Genomic DNA, 21,597 nt, shown 5'->3' with positions numbered 1-21,597 from the left:
GCTTTTGTATTCCTCAACATACACTATATTCCACCTGGGCCAATGGTTGAATCCTCTAGTCACACGTGAAATGTATACCACTTCTTCTAAAAATCAGTTAAGAATTTACTGCCTGTAATTTGAACTTTGCAACATAATATCTTATTTGTGTCTTGATTTAAGAGGAATGGAAGAATACAGTTTTGATAAGGACATTGATATGCGACTCAGGTTATTGACGCGAGACCATGACAGGCTTAAATAGACTTTTGGATTTTTAATTATTCCAGCACACACTTCTTGTCACAGAAGAGCCCCCTCTGTGTCTAAAGAGAGACAGCTCTCAGTTATAGCCAAGATGAAAGGCACTCAGACACTGCAGGCGTAAACATTTCTCAGCATTTGCTTTGCTGAACTAAGACAGCCACAGGTTGCCACTCCTTTTACTGCATCTATTTTCCTGGAAACAATGTGACATCCTAATTAATCTCCCCGCTGTGAAATTAGCTGACTTGAAAAGCAGCTGTGGTTTAGCATATGGACCCTAGAGTGTCCTCCTTCTCTTCAGGTGCAGCCCTGTGCATAGCTGCCGTGTCCTGGGGCTACAGGGCAACTGTGAAGATGATTTGAATATTCTGTCCCCACAGGGTCACGTGCTGATACCACCCCTTCTGGTGGTGCTGTTTGGGAAGGTTCTGTAAACCTTAGGAAGTGCCATCCAGCCAGAGGAAGCATCTAGCCATAAGGAATATCACTGGGTTCCAAATGAAGGACAGCCTGCCTCCTAGTACCCCTCTGGTCACTTGGCTTCATGTCCAGATGAAGTGAAAGATCCCCTCCACTAGTCTCCTGCTGATGCTCTGCCCATGCTCACAGGGCAAGTGACTTTGGGCTGGACCCTCTGAAGCTAGGAGCCAGGATAAATCTTTTCACCTGTAAGTAAGTGTTTCTCTCAGGCGTTTGTTCATTCATACAGAGGCAACGGACAAAGCACACAGCCGACTACAGCTGCAAACTACTGTAATCCTACCCGTGAAGAGCAAATACCCAACTTTAAAGTCAGGAAAACGGCCAGATTTTACTCCAATCTGAAAATGCTAACATGTTTATCTGCCTGCCAATTCCACACTAGAAGTTGACTGCAACAATCTACCAGTAGTTTTAAAATATTTTTGCAGTTTTATCATATAATTAATATTCCATTAAGCAAACTCTTCAGTATTATATACCTTAGTATATTGATGGAGTTGTATACCTTAGTATATTGATAGAGTTGTATACATTAGTATATTGATGGAGTTGTATAACTTAGTACATTGATAGAGTTGTATAGCTTAGTATATTGATGGAGTTGTATACCTTAGTATATTGATAGAGTTGTATACCTTAGTATATTGATAGAGTTATATACCTTAGTATATTGATATAATTGTATACCTTAGTATGTTGATGGAGTTGTACACCACAATCACCCTTTAACTTTACAAGCTTTCCCTCTTCTCAACAAGGAAACCCCATTTACCAGTCCTCCCTCACCCTAACTCCTAGGCAGCCACTCATTTCACCTTCCATGCCTGTACATTTGCCCTCTCTAGGCATTTCACTTAAAAATAATTATGCAATGTTTGTTTTGTGTTTAGTTTTTTCATATAAATTGTGTATTAAAGTTTATCTATAATGCAGGATGTGCTAGTGCTTCATTTTAATAACTTAATAAGATTTATATGCCACAAATTTTATCCAGTTGAAAAGCTTGATCAAGTGAAGTTTATTACCTGTGAGGATCTGCAGCCAGCACATGGACTAACTTTAGATGTTTCACCAACCAAAAGGAAATAATTCATCGTATCTGATCATCCCCATTCCACTCCAGCACCACCCCAAGACCTAGATAATCACTAATTTGTTTTCCTGCCATGAAATATGTTCTTCTTCTGGAAATTTATGCCAATGAAATCAGACAATATGTGGCCATCTTTACCGGCTTCTCCTGTGTAGTTCAGGGTTTTTCGAGTTCTGTCCGTATTGAAGCATGTATCAGTATTTTCTTCCTTTTTACTGATCCATTCTCTTTTTGCCTCATGACAGGGATTTCTAAGAATTCACTACATGCGTTTGCCTTTTTGTAGCGATTTGTAAGAATTCACTACATGTGTTTGCCTTTTCATAGCTGATGCATGTTTGTTTTTTTTCCATCCTGGGCACCACGAGCAGTGCCCCTGTAAACATTCTAGTAGAATGTATAGATGTGTGCTCTCAGTTCTCGTGACAAATCCCAGGGCACAACTGATAGATCACGTGATGATATTGTTCGCCTTTGAGAAACTTCCCAGTTGTTTGCTGAAGTGGCTGGACCATTTCTTCACTCCCACAGCAATGTCCAGTTCTAGTTTCAGCAGCCCTTTGCAAATGTATTGCCTCGCTTTGTGACTTGTGCCATAGCTTATATTCCCATATATGCTTTGCTTTGCTTTTCCCTAATGAAAAGTATCTCAAAGAAAACCACGGCTGGGTGCCTTCTTTAAGATGGTGTCAAATTTTTAACTTCTAAATTTAGGTTCATGATCTCTTTTGAGCTGATTTTTGTATGTGAAATAAACTAATATCTAAGGGGTTTGGGGTTTTTTGTTTGTTTGTTTGTTTGTTTTGTTTGTTTTGTTTCCCCCTATACTATTCTTTTCCAAATGAATTATTGTGGCACCTTTGGAAAAAACTGACTAGCTGTTAATGTAAGGATTTATTATCTCAGTCCATCCAATATGTCCATCTTCATGCTGTCTTCATTATAGCAGTCTTGCAGAGACTGAAATTAGGATGTGAACTCACAGAGACTGAAGCAACAAGTACAGGGCCTACACGGGTCTACATCAGGTCCTCTGCATATATAGTATAGCTTTCATTTTAGTACTTTTATGGGACTCCTAAGTGTGTGAATGAATCAGTCCCTGATTCTTGTGCCTGCTCTTGGGACTCTTTTCCTTCTGTTAGTTTGCATTGTCCAACTTCAATGCAATAGTTTTTGTTTTGTTTTATTATATTTTGTTTTGTTATGTTTTGTTGTTGTCTCTTAGAAGCCTGTTCTTTTTTACTGACAGACAGAAAAGAAGTGGATCCAGATGGGAGTGGAGTAACTGGGAGGAGTAGCAGGAGGGGAAACTGTAATCAGGATATATTGTATGAGAAAAGAATCTATTTTCAATAAAAGAGAAAAAATCAAATAAAGGAAATCAGGATGTGTAAGCCCTCTGATTTTGTTCCTTTCTCTTGAAATCACATTAACAGTCCTTTTATTACCATGTGAATTTTAGGATCTGACAGCTAGGATTTTCACAGGCTTTATGTTGAATTTGTAGATCAATTTGGAGAGTAGCTGTCACCTTAATAATTAAGTTCATGTATCCGATGACCCATGTCATTTTCAGAAGATCTACATCTGTCTTAAGATCAAATCCATCCACACCAGGCCTTCCCAGGTCTATCTTTAACCACCCCTACTGAACTATGCAGCTTTTCACTAAAAGCTTCCCTTTGCTACCATAGAACACACCATTAGCCACACAGGCCCACCCTTGACTCTTACACATGCACCTCACATTCCTTCTATGAGGAGCTTTCTCCCTGTGTATCATTGCCCGGAGCACCTCATTTCCTTCAGACCTCAGCTGACTTTTCATTCCTCTGATGAAACTCCCATAGTTGATTTTACTTGTCTTGTGTCTATTCAAGGATGGACTTTGGGTTATTCGATGGAAAATAGTTTAAATTAGATTCAAAATTAGTTGAATGCCATGGTAGTTAAAATACATACTATCAGTCTCTGTTTTAGGTAATATTAGAAATTGTGTTATAACTTTTTATATTTATTTACACATCTCAAATGGTATTTATAAAATATGGAGGATGTAAAGAGAATATTTTCCTTCTTTTTCCCCTTCTATTTGCTCCCAAAATTGTGATTTTCAACAGCTATTGTTGTATGGCTGTATGTATGTATTGTTGTATGTATAATGTAGACTGAATAATTGCTGCTTAAGATATCCATATCCTTGCATGCCCAGCATAGATGGCCAACAGAAAATGAACCCAACAGCATCTTTGGAGGTTTCTTGTCTCATAATGTCATGTCAGAGCTTTTCCTATTTTAAAAAATTTTATTATACATTTTTTCTCTTTTTTTACTCTATAGGTCCTTTGTATATATATTATGGTTTCCAGTTTAGTGATTTTATTGGATTCCTGTGTGTGTGCAAACAAGTAGGTCTCGGTCTCTTGTGCCTTCTCTTGGGCTCTTTTCGTTCTGTTTGCTTGTTTTGTCCAATTCTGATGTGTTAGTTTTTGTTTTATCTTATTGTATTCTATTTTATTACTAAGGAAAAAAACATATCCATGCCTTAATCCTCAGAACCTGGAAAAATATTAATTTTATGACAAGAGACTTAGAAGGTATAGTTAAGGTTAAAGATTTTAAGACAAGAAGATTAACCTCTGTCATCTAGGCTGGTCCAGGGGTGTGATAAACAGGATCCTTGTAAGAAAGAAGCAGGGAAGGCACTATGCAAAAGACAAGTGAGCAGGCAAGATGTAGCTACTCAGACCTACAAGGGCAGGGAAATGGATGCTCCACTCAGAGCTTCCAGAAGGAGGCATCTGTGCTGACATGTTAGCTTCAGAAAACTGATTTCACATTTACGATCTTCAGAACTGTGAGAGCACAAGTTCATGATTTGAAAAACTTTTATCTATTTAACGTTTGTATTTGTGTGTGTGGAGAACACACCACTGTGTCCATATGGAGGTCACAGGACATCACACCACTGTGTCCATATGGAGGTCACAGGACATCACACCACTGTATACACATGGAGGTCACAGGACATCACACCACTGTATACACATGGAGGTCATAGGACATCACACCACTGTGTACATATGAAGGTCACAGGACAACATACCACTGTGTACATATGGAGGTCACAGGACATCACACCACTGTATACATATGGAGGTCACAGGACATCACACTACTGTGTCCATATGGAGGTCACAAGACATCACATCACTGTGTCCATATGGAGGTCATAGGACATCACATGGGAGTTGGCTGTCCACTTCCACCGTGTGGGTTTGGGGATCCATCTCAGCTGGTCTGGCTTGGTGGCACACCCTCTGCCTGCCTGCTGACACACCTCATTGGCTCATGTATTCTTTTTTTTTTTTTTTCCTGGAGCTGAGGACCGGACCCAGGGCCTTGTGCTTACTAGGCAAGCGCTCTACCACTGAGCTAAATCCCCAACCCCCATGTATTCTTTTAAGCCACTAAATTTGTGGAAATTTGTTACCAAATGACAAAGAACATTACAATAGTAATAGGCTAGAAATAACCTAACATCCAACAACAACAAGCTAGTTGGAAATAACCTGGCTGTCCAGCAGCAGAGATGAACTGGAATTAACCTAAACATCCATGTGATAAAATCAGTTATACTATTGCTGGTAAATTTTTAAAAAGCACACACACACACACACACACACACACACACACACACAGATTGATCTTTTATTCTTTTTTAAATAATATACATAAAACAATGTGACAGGCTACTGACCAAGTTATTAAGTCAGATACTGTCAATGTTTCATATTTTTTCATTTAATTCATTTTGATCTTTTTTTTCGCTTTTGCAGTGAGCCTAAGGCTATTTTATTATGGTGGCAATAAAGGAGAAAATTCAATAAAAGAAAGTTACTCTGGTAAACTAATAAGAAAATAAAGGGCAAGCATTTAAATTTTTAAAAGCTAAACTGTTTGATTTCTTAATTTTTAATTTCTATGCATGCATGTTCCCTTATACTATTTGTTCAGCAATTCTTTAAAAATTTGTCCTTCTTATGATCTGGCTGAAAATGAACATTTGCAATCTCTGGCTCACGCTTTCACAGTCTTTATACACTCTATACATCACATTAGAACCTCTGCTATGGAGGTGGATGTTTGTATACCCTGAGACACCGAGAAATGATCTTTAGGTGTAGGAAACTAACAAAACTAAGTGAAATAACTTAGAAAATGAAGCCACAGGCTGGGGTGGTCAGCTTGTCTCATAAGAGAATGATGGGCAGGCAGCACATCATAAAACCACAAGCTTTGCATGGCTTGTACTGTTGATACACCGGGATCCCCAACTGTGAGTTCAAAACAGCAACTAACAGCAGTAACAGCAACGACGATGGTACTATCTGGAAAGACAGTTGCTTATATTTCACAGTGCGCTTGCCTCATGGTCATCAACACTTACAAAGGTCATATGCTGTAAAGGCTTCTAAGGGACACTAGCCCACTTGAACACGTGGCTCTGGCAGGCCTTGCCCTTCTCCCCTACTCTCTCTGCCTTGCTAAAAACTGTTAGATGACATTCCTAAAGCTAGCCACCAAGGTCTATTTCCTTATTTGGCCATGTCTTCTTCCTGAGGCTGACTACCAAAGTCTAGCAACCAGAAGCCCCCTTTGGTTCACCTAATTAACATGCCCAATTAAAATTAAACACATCATTCTAATGTAGGGTTTCTCCCTTTACCTTTATAAACCGCCATTTGTTTGCCCATGTGCCACATCTGTCTCCTCTCTATCCAGAGGCTGTCCTTTGTCCCTCCAGGACAAATATCCCTGTCCCTTTCCCTTGTCCCTTCCCCTTCTCTCTCATCCTCTATCTCCTTTACCACCACATCCCAGCCCATTCTAACCCAGACCTCCCCTTCTTCTCCTCTTAACAATGACACCTGCAAGGTCATTTGCTGCTATTTTCTGCCTGAGTCAGAAAGCAGCCGCTTTAACATTTCTTCCCAGTTTAATAAAGGATCTCTCTGTAAAAACAGGTGCTTGAGTGTGGTTTGTACCTAATCCCAGGTCTGAAGGGACACCTGCTGTGAAGTAGTCCCCTTCAGTCTTTCTTAATACTGAAAAAAAAATTCACTTCAAAAAAAACTTAAGCAACATTCTCAGATCCCAGAGTTCCTTTCTGGCTTGAATGGCTTTTTTGTAAAGTGACCTGTCTATGCATGAGCCAATATCCCTGCTGCCCTCTTTGTTTTAAACAAAAGTAAGATGCTTTATTTTTAGCTCCCTTCTTCCACTGGGAATTTCCAGTGGGGAGGAAAACATGGCCAGTGATTGCCACCTGACACCAAAACTCAGAATGAATATCTAGTGTGCAAAGGCCATGCCGGTTAGTTTGCTTTTCTGGTTTGGCTTTTAGGTTTGGATATTTTTACAGTCACAGCATGAGGTCGGCCAGCTTCTTTTCAGGAGAAACAGGTGTCTGTTCAGTGTTCCAGATGTGACTTCTAGTATGGGTGCCACGCACAGCCACGATGCACTGAACAATATCACGATTCTCACATGCACTGAGGTTCATGTCATAAATGCTGTACTGCCTCAGCTTGTGCTGGCTCCAGTACTGACGCTGCCTATTGTGGTAGAGTTGAAATGACGTTGAGGAGGGAAACCTGACTCTGCTCCTGAAAGCAATGGCTGCATTTGGAAATCTGGCTAAAGTAGCACACACAACTGTTCAAACACATGTCAGTGGGAGAAACTAAGATATTTATCTCATCCACAGTCATCTTCCCTCAACAAAAGCTTGTTTAACAAACAAAACACACTGTCATAGAACCATTTCAAAACAAATGCAGATCTTTTGGAACTCTTTTTATGGAAAGTATTTTGGGGATAAAAGAAAATTTAAATGTAGAAAGACACTATCTGTCTTAGTTACTGTTCTATTGCTGTGAGGTGACACTGTGGCCATAACAATTGAAAACATGTAACTAGGGGCTTGCTTACAGTTTCAGAGGGTGAGTCCATGGATATCATGCTGTAGGCATGGCAGTGGGCAGGCACGGGGCTGGAGCAGTAGGTGAGAGCTCACATCTGATTTGCAAGTAGCAGGCAGAGAAAGAGAGAGCAAGACTGAGCTTGTTGTGGGCTCCAACAAGGCCACACCTCCTAATCCTTCCCAAATAGTTCCACTAATGGGGACCAAGAATTCAAACATATGAGCCTATGGAGACCATTCTTATTCAAACTACCACAGTATTGTAATTCAAACTGCACCCCAATATGACTCTCTTTGTTGGTCCATGCAACCAAACTGTGGATGAGGAATCTTCAGAAGAGGCCAGTTTGCAACTCAAGTTTGCACAGCTTTTCTTTTTCCCTGTCAGAAGTTGAGAATTTTAATAACAAATGTGTTTAAAGTAGCTAAATGTCTAAGTGGTATTTCTGAGATGGCTTGGATATGTTTGCTCTTTTAGTAAAAACCATTACCCTTGAGGAGTTGCTAGCCTTGTTAATAATGTTCATTTCCCCTGTCTGTGGAGAAAAAGTTTACAGAGCAAAATCTCAGTCTGTGTGGAATTGAGAATGTGTGAAGCCTAAATTAATGAGACGCTATGGTGTTTAGAGCTGGAGGCAGAGCTGGCCCTGGAGGGTCACTGCCTTCTGAATTCAGCCATGTCCACTCTTTTGCTTTTGCAGAGTCTGCAGTTGAGAAGAATGGAGAAGAGCCTGTGGAATAAGCATACATCTCTGAAATGTTCAGATTACCTTTTTCAAAAATAGAGGAAGAAATCTGAAATAAACAAACAAAAATGTAGCATGAATCTTAAAGGTACTTATTAATAAAATCAAACCTGAGGCCAGTTATTGGGGTGAATGCTGGAAGATCAGAGAAGCAGAACAAGCCACAGCTAACCTCACCTGGCCAGCTTCTCAGCTGATCTTGTTTCCTCAGACTGGAAGCCTCTGTGTCCTCATCCAAATGGCTCTCAGCTGAACTGCTGCTAGAAGCCTGAAAGCTGAACCAGCCAAATGCTTCTAGTTTCTGGTCCTCACACCTTATATATCTTTCTGCTTTCTGCCTCACTCCCTGGGATTAAAGGCGTGAGTCACCATGCCTGGCTGTTTCCAATGTGGCCTTGAACTCATAGAGATCCAGAGGGATTTCTGCCTCTGGAATGCTAGGATTAAAGGCATGTGCTACCACTGCCTATCCTCTATATTTAATATTGTGGCTGTCCTGTTCTCTGACCCCAGATAAGTTTATTAGCGTGCACAATATTTTGGGGAACACAATACCACCACACAAAAACACTTTTCTCTCCAGAAGTCACAATGCCTTCCCCCACTACCAGGACATACAAGAACTGTCCCAGTGCAGCAAATAAACACATGAAGCTGTCTCAAACCGCACTTTCTATTTTGTGTTACATTTCTGGGATCAGAAGATATACTGAGGTCCTTTCCCATCTGGCTCTTGCTAGTATGCTTATTTGGTTTCATTTGGTGTGGCTCAAGACTAGTTGTTACTTCTCTGGCTAAAATTTCTAAAATGTGGGACAATGAGCTTGGTAGACAAACAGAAGTGCTTGCCCCCAATCCTGATGACCTGAGTTCAGGAGAGAGCTCTGGCTCACAGGAGTTCTGCTCTGACTTCCACGTGCACACCATGGCATGTGTGCACCTCCCTCCCCACACACAAATAATAAATAAGTGTAACTTTTTAAAGTTTCTAAAAATTATGAATGACTCCTCTACTTCCTTGTTTTTCCTCATCTCATCCCCCAATTTATAATTTTTCTTTTTTAATCAAATAAATTGTCTATTAATTTTTAGAATAAGTGTAAACGTTGACCCAAACAATGTGCCTACATTGCAGTAAAGGAAAGGGAAGCAGGCGAGAGAGATCAGACCTTTGGGTTTTCCAAAGTGCTCAATTGAAAGTCGTTGTTTGTTTTATGAGTCACTTCCCTTTTGTCTTTTATCAACAGTCCTCTATCGCATCCCCTAGGTTATTCCACCTGGAAATTTAGATCCAAATTGCAAACTTTCTCCCATTAGGGGAGTGTGTATGTGTGGGTGTGTGGGTGTGTCTCTGTTTATTTGCATATGTGTCTGTGTGTGCCTCAGATTAGTACTGCCACCCTCCACAGATGCTGTAAACCTGATCTGGAAGCCCTTTGGAGGGAGGGTTGTGCTGTGGAACAATCCTTTCTATATTATGAATATATATTACTTTCATTGGTTAATAAAAAGCTGACAGGACCGTAGCTGGGCAGGAAGTTAGGTGGGTAAGCCAAACTGAGAATGATGGGAGGAAGGAGGGCAGAGTCAGGAGAGATGCCAGCCAGATGACGCAGAGGAAGCAAGATGAGAATGTCATACTGAGAAAAGGTACCAAGCTACGTGACTAAACATAGATAAGAATTACGGGTTAATTTAAGTGTAAGAGCTAGTTAGTAATAAGCTCAAGAAACCAGCCAAGCTTTTATAGTTAATATTAAGCCCCTGAGTGGTTATTTGGGAATTGGTGGGAGGGAGAGATGTGGAGATGTGTCTCACCATCTCCTTTCTGTGTGCTTCCAGTCATAACACATTTTTTAATAAGCAGATAAAACAAATGAGAACAAAATCAGTACTCTCTCTCCCTTACCACCCCTTTGTATCGTAAGCTCCTTTTTACTTATGGAGAGTTTTGTGTACAAATATTGTCTTATCCACTTTACAGGCAACATCTCCTTTAACAAGGCTGTCTCAAAAGGTAGAAAATAGTATTACTATTTCACAAAAGAAGGGATTGAAGTGTAGTGCTCAGAGCTTGTCCCCCCCTGAGGTGGCCACTCTCCTGCACTGCCTTCCAGGTTGTTCCTCTCACTGTCCTTAATTCCCTTTTGCAAGTCCTGTTCCCTTTGCTGAAATAAACCTTTCCTGTCTTTGCTGCCTAACTTCTGTTCTTTCGTGAGATCCCGGACTGAAATATGGTCTATTAACCATGCATCTAAAAAGGAACCCTGCTATTTGTTCTATGCACACAATCCTGCTCCTGAACTGCATGCTGCTATGATTTCCCTGTATAAATGTCATCTCTGGAGTAGAACTTGAACACCTCTGTTATGTCTTTTCTACTCTTCATATCTTGCACAGGGTCTTTTGCCAGTAGGTACTTAACAATACCTTTCAGATTTATTTGCATAGAGGATGTAGGCTCCTCCTGGTACTGAAGATGATGCCAATGAGGAACAGCAGAGGTTCAGCAGGAGCAGAATTGTTGGAGGGAGAATGTTCACCACCACAAATGAGAAAATGAGAACACTGAAAAACTACACCGGGATACAGGGATTCTAGCCATCTTTTTTTTTTTTTTTTAACTTTCATAGATTCTTTGTGGATTTCACTTCATGCATCCTCATCCCACTTACCTCCCAGTCTCCTCGTCCTCTTGCATCTGCCTTCTGCCCTTGCAACCTCCTCCCAAAACAAAACCAAATTTAAAAGAAAAACCAAAAAACCAAATAAAACAAAGAAACAAAAAAAAGAAAAGAAAAAGAAAAAAAAGAGAAGAATCTTGTTGTAGAAGCTGTAGTGTGGCCCACTGAGTCACGCAGTTTACCATTTAGTTCATTCATCTTTACTTGCAAGTGTTCATTGCAATGAGTCATTGGTCTGGCTTGAGGCCTCTGGCTTCTGCTATGCCACCAATAATGGGCTCTCACTGGGGCTCCTCTTTGTTATCCTATTGTCTTGTGTTATGGAGATTCTGCTGTTTTGGATCTGTAGGTTTGTTCCCTTCACTTGCTCCAACAGTTCATAGATTTGGTAGATGTTGGGATGGGCCAACTCATAGCCCTGGTTCTGGGCCTGGGTGATGGTGGCTAGGTTGATCAGCTTGCTACCTTTCCTTCATGGTCACTACCTGGCAGCTCTCCAGCACTGCCTGGGCTAGCTCACCCAATGCAGCCTGCAGCAAGGAGCGGGCCCGTTCTCCTGCTCTCGGGTCCTCAGATCCGGCTCACCCACACTCACACCACCAGGGCCAGGTTTACTATTTTGCCCAGGCAAGATGCAGGGCCCTCTTCCAGTTACTGTACAAAGTATGGATGGTGGAGGGGGGGGCATCATCAACTCTTCTGCTCTCACACCCTCAGGGCTGGCTCATCTGCACCCCAAACAACAGGGTCAGTTCCAGTGTGCTGCCCAGATGGGGTGAAGTCTGGCCATCATTTTAATTTGAAAAACAAATTAACAAGTGAGAAAAGCAGTTACTGTGCAGCAAAGGGGAATCTAATGTTCAGACAGGCCATTCCATTTGGACAGGATAGAAGTGCATGTGTTTCAAGGCATCTGAAATGTAGAATCATCACACCAAGATCTTTGAGCAGCTATAACTCAAAGCAGTGAGCTTGGACTTGGGGTTACTCTTTGTGGGGAGCTGGGTAGATGATTGTTCTGCTGATTCTTTTTTTAAAACTGATAAAGAACAAATTTTATAAATAAAATGTATTTTATTTACAGTCTTGCAAATACTAGCAACTTTCCTTTACAGTCAGGAGCAAGGATATTTCCTGCATTTGTTTTTCATATATATATATATATATATATATATATACCATCATTTAATATTTCATAATTTTAATCTTGTATACTTTTGCTGTGCATTATTTTTTCAAATACATCTGTAGTTGAGACATATAACACTTATTCTATCTACCTAACATGCACACTTACTCTAATACCTTGGTTACACTACAATAACTCTAGCCTCAACTCTTGTTATTTCTTCTTTTTTTTTTTATTAAGAAAATTTTTTCATTCATTCTATATACCAATCAAAGATCCCCCTCTTCCCTCCTCCCACCCCCCCAGCCTTTCCCTCCAACCTCATCCTCCCACTCCCCCCACAAGAAGACAAGACCTCCCATGGGGAGGCACATGCAATAGAGGCAAGTCCAAGCTCTTCCCCCTGCCTCAAGGCTGCACAAGGTGTCCCATCATAGGTAGTGGGCTCCAAAAAACCCCCTCATGCACCAGGGATGGATTCTGATTCTACCACCAGGGGGCCCCCCAAGCAGCTCAAGCTACATAATTATCTCACCATGCAGAGGGCCTAGTCCAGTCCCATGAAGGCTCCACAGCCATTGATCTGACTTTCATGAGTTCCCACTAGATTGGTTTGGTCGGCTCTGCAGGTTTCCCCATCATGATCTGGATGCACTTGCCCATAGAATCCCTCTTTCTCTCTTTGACTGGACTCCTGGAGCTCTGCCTGGTGTTTGGCTGTGGATCTCTGCACCTGCTTCCATCTGTCATTAGAAAAAAGCTCTGTGATGACAGTTAGGGTATTCACCAATCTGATCATTGAGATAAGTCAGTTCACTTCAGGTACCCTCTCCACTATTTCTAGTAGTCCAATCTTAGGTCATCCTGGGGATTCCTGGCAACTTCCCTAGCACTGGGTTTTTCTCTATCCCCATATCTCCCTCTACCATGGTATCTCTTTCATTGCTTTCCCATTCCATCCCTGTTCTAGATCGACCATCCCATTCCCTTATGTTCTCATCCCCTATCCTATACCCTCCATACCCCTTATCCCCAGTTTGATCATGGAGATCTCATCTATTTCCTCTTCCCAGGGCAATCCATGCATCCCTCTTTGGGTCTTCCTTGTTTGTTCTGCTGGCCCTTAAAGAAAAAGGCTGACAAATTTAATAGCACTTACGACATCTTTCCTAGGTTAAAGGTATAAAATTTGAGTCATAGACTATGGCGGGGGTTGGAGAAACTCCCCATATTCTGTTATGGGACTCCAAATAGCTGAACTCCAATGGTCAGGGCAAACTGGAAATATACTGTGCAGGGAACCGTGGAGCTGGCTTGGCCTAGCTGCCTGGAGAAGCATGCATCATAGGTTTTTCAGGTTAGAGTTCATAGCTCCTGGGGCACTGTGCAAGTTTCAGCTCCTGAGAAAACAAGGCATTCCCCCAGGCAGTGAAGCGTTCAGATCACTTTGTGTTTCTCTTTATGTTCTCTTAGAAGTCAAGGAAGCATGGAAACTTAACAGGACAACTATTCTTAGACATTAATCTTGTGTACCAAGGATAGCTTGCATACATCATTGTATCCTGGCAACTCTAACTGTATTGATCCTGGCAGTTGCCACTATATCTTGTTTCTCATAAGGGTATAAAAAGTCTGATTGTTCTCAATAAAATTGTCCCAGCCTCAGTCTTGCTATGGCCCCTCCAATCTGAGCCTGGTTTAATTTCTTGCTGGCCATATAAGGTAACCTTGGCCCGATATGTAAGCACAGGCACTTACAATACTGAGCTTTTAAAGAATTATAGCCAGCTTTAAACTCTCTGAAGTCAATTACTATGATTTTCTGGTCTCAGGAAAACTTTGGGCCAGCGTGGCTTCAGCAGAGAATTCTACCAAACACTAGAGGCAAAATTAAAACCCATTCTGTGAAAACCCTCAAGAAAATAAAAAGGAGAGAACACTCCATTTTATATTTTGAGCCAACATAGCCTTGATGACAATGCATCATGAGATACTAAGGACACTCTGAGAAGGGCATGCTGCGGGGCACTCCCCCGTGAATACAGATGCTAGAATCTGCAATGTAGTAAGCAGATAAGTGCAATAAAATGTGGAAAAAATAACATCTCATAGCCTAGTCAAATTACATCAAGTGTGTAAAGATGATGTAATAATTGATAATACAAACAAACAATCACCCGTGATGAGTCCAGTGCAGCAAAAGTGTTTGCTTATAGTTACATTCCCATACAATGGCAAACATTTTACCTAACCAGGAATAACAGGGAACTGCTCTAATCTGATGATAACTCAGAAACCCTATAAAAATTACCTGTTGAAAAATTCCATTTTGGAATTAGGAACAGGAAAAAGGTGGCCATTTGAATTACTGAAACTGTACAGCAAAATAAAAGGTGTTTGGCTCACCAATGAGCACATGAATGACAACCATGAGTCCATTGTCTTTCTTTAATAAGAAATGACTGAATCAACTTGGTTTGAAATCCTCATTTTACACTGGAATGCAAACAGAGCATGATTTTAAAAAGAATGTTTTCTCAAGGATTTATTCATTCCTTCAATACACATTTGTCTGCCTATAGTAGCCACTGAACCCTCACAAAGATACAGCAATGATTGTGGCAAAGGCATTTTAATGCTGGTTGAGAAACTGGCAATAAGCAACTAACCAGAGAAGTACCATGTGGTGTCCTTTTGGCCAATCATGGATCACATGTAAATGGTGATACTACAAGGTTAAGTTATCTCATGCCTGGTAGCCATATGCAACATTAGATGACAAAAATCACCTAGTAACACATTTCACAGACTCCGACCTCATTTTTAACTGGTTCCCATCTACAATTTCAAATGATAAGGTGAGTGGGGCAGTACAGTGGTGCAGAGAAGGAGGTTTTAAACAGTGAATGGGAAACCCTCTCTAAGGAGGGGAGTGTGAGTGGTGGCCAAAATGGTGAACTTCAAGTGCGTAGGGATGAGACTGGGAGGGTCAGGTAGGGAGGGGGAGGGGAGAGAGAGTTGAAGGAGGGAATGTGGGAGGGACAGCTAGAATTGAAGGGCATTTCAAGAATGATACAGAAATCTAGTCAATAGAAACTTTCTAAAATATATGAAAGTGATCCTAATGAGGTCTCCTAATAATAATGGGGGAATACAGATTCCCAGCTGGCCATCTCTTGTCATCAAATGAGGTTTCCGGGAGTGGGACCGGGTTGCATTCAATTGAATTGTTGGACAAGGGGATCCCATGGAAATCCCCTAACAACCCGGGCTGTTGATAAGACAATGGGTTGCTCTCTACAAACTGACATCGGGGCTCTACTGCCAAGGACAACAGCCACACAACTCATTGAACATGGAGAAGTCCAGCTGGTGCCTACATAGAACCTTCACCCCTATGTTCTGGTTTCTTTGACATGGGAAGGTACTCTGCAGGCCACCAAAAGGAGAAATGTAAACACTGACCCAGACACAAAACTGTTGACCTATAATCTGTCCTTCCTGAAAGATAAGCTAGAGTAATGGTGGCACAAAGGGAGGTGTCAATCAATGTATGACTTGACTGAAGACCCACTCCATGAGTGGGACCCATTTCCGACACTGCTCAGATGACCAAGAACCAGAGATTAGATACCTAGAGACCTAAGGTAAAAACCAAACACTACAGGTCCTTTTTAAAACAAATTATTAGTGAAATGACTTTTCTATGCCTTATTCAGTCATCTTCAGAGAAGCTTCCTCCTGCAGCAGACAGAAACAGAAACTCCACAGCTAGACATTAGGAGGAGAGAGAATTCTTGGAACACACAGCTCTAAATGGGATGTCTCTGTCAACTCCCTCCCCTCAGAGCTCAGAGAAACCTGCAGAAGAGGAGGCAAAAAAGAGTGTAAGCACCAGAGGGGATGCAGGACACCAGGAGAACAAGAATCGGAATCAGCTAAGCAGATTCATGTGAACTTACAGAGACTGAAACAGCATGCACAGGGCTTACATGGGTCTACACCAGGTCCTCAGCCTGTGTATTACAGCTTTCAGCTTAGTGTTTTTACAGGACTCCTAAGTGTGTGAATGAGTGGGTCTCTGATTCTTGTGCCTGCTCTTGGGACTCTTCTTTCTGTTGGTTTGCCTTTTTCTGTCTCAATGTGATGGTTTTTGTTTTATCTTTTTTATATTTTATTCTGTCCTGTTTGGTTGCTATCTCTTAGAAGCCTGTGCCCCAACAGCATTTACCTGAGACTTCTGGTCTCATCTAGAGTTGTGTAGAAAGGCTTGCCAAAATGGGACCTTGTGTTTCATTTCTGTGTTTAAGAAATTTGATTCTAAAAGTGATTTAATTTCTACACAGAAATAAAAAGGCAAGTACTGAGTTCCCATAGCACTGTGATTCCTGCTGCCTGAACTCCCTTTACAAGGCATTACGTTCAAAGCAGAGTATGTCTGTGCAGAGCAGATAGTGACAACTTCTATGTACATTTTCAACTTTGTGGGACTCATGGTCTCTGTTAAAACTATTTGGCTCAGAAAACAACCATGTCATTTGAGTGTGATCATGTTCTGATGATGTTCTAATGGCTGAGATGGCTATCAGTAGGCAAAAGTACTTGCCACATAAGCCTGGCATCTTGACTTAGACCCCCCCACAACATAAATGTGGAATGAGAGAACCAATTCCACAAAATTCCTCTGTGATCTCCACATGTGTTCTATGGTACATGTGCTTGTATACACATATATCATACCCAGGGAGAATAATATTTTTTTCCACATAGAACCAATGGTCAGTCATTTTTGACCACTGATTCTGCTTTGCTGATACCTGATAAAGGATAATTGTTTTTCCCAAGCATATGCAACCATGATACTCAATGTATGGAATTCAGATCTTTGGTATGAGTATTACTAGGTAGTTATTAGAAACATTACATATAAGAGTCACCTGGAAGGCTTCTCAAACATGGAATGCTAGACTCCAACCCCATTATTTCTGATTCCATAGGTCTAGGTTGGGGCCTGAGACTTTTCCTTTCTAAGGCTCCCAGATGACTGAACGCTGCAGACCCTGGAACAAACTTTGAGAACCACTGCTGTGTATATAGTTCTCTTCTTGTACTTGGGACGTGGCGAGGGACCCCAAGGTCAGAAGAATGCAGAAGCAGGAGCAAGAGGAGCAGGAGTGGCTGGGAGTCAGCCTTTGTACCAAGAAGGGAGGCCACAGGAAGAACTCACAAAAACCTGGCCTGCCATGAAAGGCTGCGACATGATTTAGCCCCAGCCTTGCTCTGATGTCAGATTATGTCCCTTTAGAATTGACATAAACATAAAGTGATGGAACTAAAGACTTCAGTGAGACATCTAGAAGACATTGGGAGGATACCTTCCACAACAGTTTTACCAGACAAGCTACCTCGTTCACCTGCAAATACTTCCAACTCCCTAGTCCTAGGAAAGTTGGGATTCTTTAACTGCTGTGTGACCCTGGTGTGAAAGCACAAATTTTTTCAAAGCCTTAGGCTGATGTGTAAACAGTGGAAACCAAGCCTCTGACTCACCCGTGCTTTTCAAAGGATTTGCCAGCCAGCTAGGGAGCAGAGGCTAGACATCACTTTCACTGTGAGTGGAGCTGCCATGGGGTATGAGGCAGGTGGAACGTGCTCTGAGATTTTCTAAGGGGACAATGAAAACAGGCATCATTATTTCCATGGATACTTGCTCACATAGCATTCCGAAATTTACTGTGATTACCAGAGCTCTGTCTTCACACTGGGAGAGCCCATTGTGCTATCCTGGCATGTAGCTCAGGCTAGGCCCACACAAGATTTCTCCAAGGGTTGGACAGAATGGAGTCAGTCTAATACATACCCACATACATACATACATACACAAGCATATGTGTGTGTGTTTATTTGATGTTTTATTTTATTTTTATGTGTGCATGTTTTCCCAGCATGCAGTATGTACATCACATGCATGCCTGGTGCCTGCAGAGATCTGAAGTGAATGTCAGATGCCCTGGAACTGGGGGTTATGGATAGTGTGGGCTACCATGTGGGTGCCAGGAATCAAACCTACAAGAGCAACAAGTGATCTTAACTGCCGAGCCATGTTTCCAGCACCGGCATCTATAATTTCCTAATGTTATTATGACATCTGAGTCCAAGACTGTGAGAAACAAGATTGTCTCCTGCTCTGTAATGCCTATAGGGGTCTTTATACTTCCCTCGCTCTGAGTCTCCTCCAGCAATCCAGGAACTAAGAACCCAGTTCTAATCTTGGCTCCTACTGAATGATTTGCTCAAATCTTATCTCAGAAGCAATGTTGTTAAAGGTGGCTCTGACTTCATATACTAAATTCTGCTTTCTAAGATTTTTATTGGGTTTGCAAAGTTCCAACACTGGTCTCCTACTGGACTTTTTAGTTATCATTGTCATGTGAGAGGTGACATCTCTCAAGTTTCATGAGCTTTACCAGGAACAGAAGAGTTCAGACCTTTACCAGGAACAGAAGAGAAAGTGACACCTTTACCATGAAGTTGTCATCCCATTCCTACAAGAAATGAAGCTGTGTAAATAGCATGCACATGTTTTAATATTGGCAAGTACAACCTGTATTTACAGAAAGATTTTAAAAGTATATTAAGAGAAAGTAAAGCTTCCCGATCATTTAATTTGATCTTGGCTTCATTACTTCCTGAAACCTCCAATTTTTCATCTACAATGCACTTAATTAAAATGCATAGGTCCACATCCTGTACACATCACCAAGGTTTTGCTTGTTGATTCACACTTCTGTCAGAGCTCTAAGTTGTACAGTCTGAAACACTGGTTCACTAAAATGGCTCCAAGATATTCCCTACTTCTTCATTATCTGCAAAGTTTATAGTGAAAAGTACAGCTCTGTGGTAATGTCTGTGCATATACGTGTGTGTGCATATACATACAAACATATGCATGCAGGAGTGGATTACTCTCTTGCGCTCTACCCCTACGTTTGCTCTGTGTGGTCTTTCTGTTAATGCATTCTACTTTGTTTTTAACCAGTTTAGTTGACTCATGACTACCATGTCTATTTGGTTATTTTTCCTTGCTGATTTTTTTCCTTCGTGTTTCTATATTTCTCCTCCAAATTTCTGACCATTTCTTTATATTTATAGCTTTCTTATATAGGCTGTAAGTTGATTTTCTTGCTCTATTTGTCTATATGTTTGTGTCTTCCATATGGCCATTGACTCCTTTTATAAGTAGGACTATCAAATCTTATTCCAGTGTTTCAGCTCTCACTATCTTTGGTTTCTGGTCTTGAGGAGTTGTGAGCTTGTTGAGGTTTCATAGTTTTTTTTTTCCCATAGGTTTTTAGTGTCTTTGCTGAGTTTTGCACATCTGTTGTGGTAGATATGTGTTGTGGAATATTAATTTAAGATGTTTTACATTTGTTTATGCTGTGGAATATTTGTTCAATGCTGCAAAGACATGTCACATTTGTCTGATTAAGTAAAATTAACTTGCCGTCAGGAGGCTGAGTCAGCAATTAGTTGACAGGACGTGGTAGGGAGGAACCACATGTACTTAAATGGGGCCAGAGCAGAAGGACCCTGGCTTTGGGGGAGGCACAAGCAAGGAGAGAAGGTTGGCTACTTGTTACTCAGCCCCTCTGAGCTATCAGAATTTCACCTCAACCTTTGAATCCTGAGTTCTTCAAAGCAGCAGAGAGCTAGATAAAGTTTCCCTTAGTGGCTTGAGAGAGCAGTGCCTGAGGGAACAGAATTCCCACCGGTTGCAGCCCTTGCATCCAAACCACTGCTGGTATCTGTGGAGTTGCAGTTGCTGATTAGGACAGCCATTGCTTAAAAGACAGCCTCTGTACTTACTGGAAAGCAACAGAGACGTTTTAATTCCCCCCGCCCCGGTCTTACTCGTTTAATGTGAGTCTTTCTGCTGAGTTGTGCCTGACCTGCATGTCCTGTGAGGTTCAGAGGCAGGGGCACTAAGATCCTGACTGCAAAGTGGAGTTGACAGTTTTCTACAGTTAAGAATACTTGACTACATGATGGCAGTGCCTGGGTTTCTCTGTAATGAATCCCTTTGCCAAATGCAGTTCAGACAGCAGGGAAACAGGTAATGAGGGAAGCTCTCCAGCTTGAGCACATGTCTTGCAGTTCAGTGAATGAGTGCAACAGTGTAGGAAGCAGGAGGTGTAGGCCAGTGTTTCCTGACCAGACTGCATGCCATTCTTGGCAATACTGTTAGCATGATCTGAGCCAGCCAGGAGGAGGTTGGGTGATTAGAAGTTTGAGATTCTTGGTCCAACTGAAGACTTACTTGGGCACCAGAAACTTTAACAAGTAATCTCTCACCTTGAGCCACATACTTCCCTTAAAGGATGCTTTAACCCCCACCCCCACCCACCCACCCCACCCCCCGCAAATGTGTTTGGGGTTAGGGTTTGAGAAGTGAACAGAGACAAATGTAAAGAGGTTTGTTTAATGGCACACTCTACTGGAACACTGAAGATTGCAGCAGATGTAAATTCCAAGTCTTGTTATATTTTTTTAAGATTGTAAACTATCAAAATGCACATGAATCAAGTTTTAATACACTGTCTGGGTGGAGGAGGCTGTCCATTGCACCATTTCTTTCTTTGGGTTCTCAGGCATGGTTCGACGGTATAAGAACTCTGTAGCATTAACACTGAATAAAAAGTAAATCAATGAATGGTTTAAAAAAAGAATACTTATGATTCAGTAGTAAAGTGAGGATTGGGAAAATAGAGAGTAAAGTATGAATGAGAGGTCCAACATGCTACACGATGAGGTCCATGGAAACACAAACCCACCTTCCTAAAACTGAGAGGCTCTACAGGGTGTTGGGAGTTGGGTGGCACAGCTCAGATGTGACCAACAGCAACTGACACATGGCTGAGGTCTGTCCCAAGGCTGTGAAGGAAAGGGGGAGCTGGGTGGGCCCTGGAGCAGCTGAGCGCCAGAAAATACAAGAGAGGAAAGTATTACCCAAGGCCAAGGCAGGAGAGCTGACTAGTGTGAATAAGTCTCACCACCAGGGAGTACACACAGAGCTAGAGTGCAAGCAAGAAGAGAGGTTAGAAGGCAACAGACCTAGGCAAGAGCCAGGAGTCCAGATTCAAAGGAGAAGAGGGAATGAGGCCAGTGTCATGGTGGCCTCATGTTTCCAGGGGAGAAGGTAAGTCCTGCCTTTTAATTCAGTGTATTTC

The sequence above is a fragment of the Peromyscus eremicus genome, chromosome 6 (assembly GCF_949786415.1).
Source record: "Peromyscus eremicus chromosome 6, PerEre_H2_v1, whole genome shotgun sequence".
NCBI lineage: Eukaryota > Metazoa > Chordata > Mammalia > Rodentia > Cricetidae > Peromyscus > Peromyscus eremicus.
Note: the sequence above shows the minus strand (reverse complement) of the source record.